This window comes from Orcinus orca, chromosome 8 (genome assembly GCF_937001465.1).
Source record: "Orcinus orca chromosome 8, mOrcOrc1.1, whole genome shotgun sequence".
Classification (NCBI taxonomy): Eukaryota; Metazoa; Chordata; class Mammalia; order Artiodactyla; family Delphinidae; genus Orcinus; species Orcinus orca.
The window spans coordinates 53,637,501-53,637,926 of NC_064566.1; positions in this window are offsets into that span (position 1 = coordinate 53,637,501).

Genomic DNA, 426 nt, shown 5'->3' on the forward strand with positions numbered 1-426 from the left:
TAGCTTCAGCACATGAAAGCTTGGTGTTGAAGCCCTCAGTCTTCCCAGTGTCTCAACCTACAGAGGCCCTGGCCAGCCCAGGCCAGGGACCTTCCTGGGAGTCTGCAGGGCTCCAGACTTCCTGGAGTCTAGAAGGGAGAGGCTGGGAATGGGTCAGGCCTGGAGCCCCACTGAGTCTGCTGCTGTTCTACCAACCACACAGGAGGTCACAAGGGCATCCTGGGAAGTAGGGCAGGAGGTCTAGACACACAGGCCCAGCTGAGGGGCTGAAGACAGAGCTCTGACTTGCCTCAGAACCCTGCTATACCCCTGATTTGTTGCTGAGTGACCTCAGTTTTCCCCTCTGTAGGATAGGGACCGCTGGGACATGACAAATGTCACTCCCTCCGAGCGCCGCCCAGCTCAGGCCACATCGCCTCTCCCCTG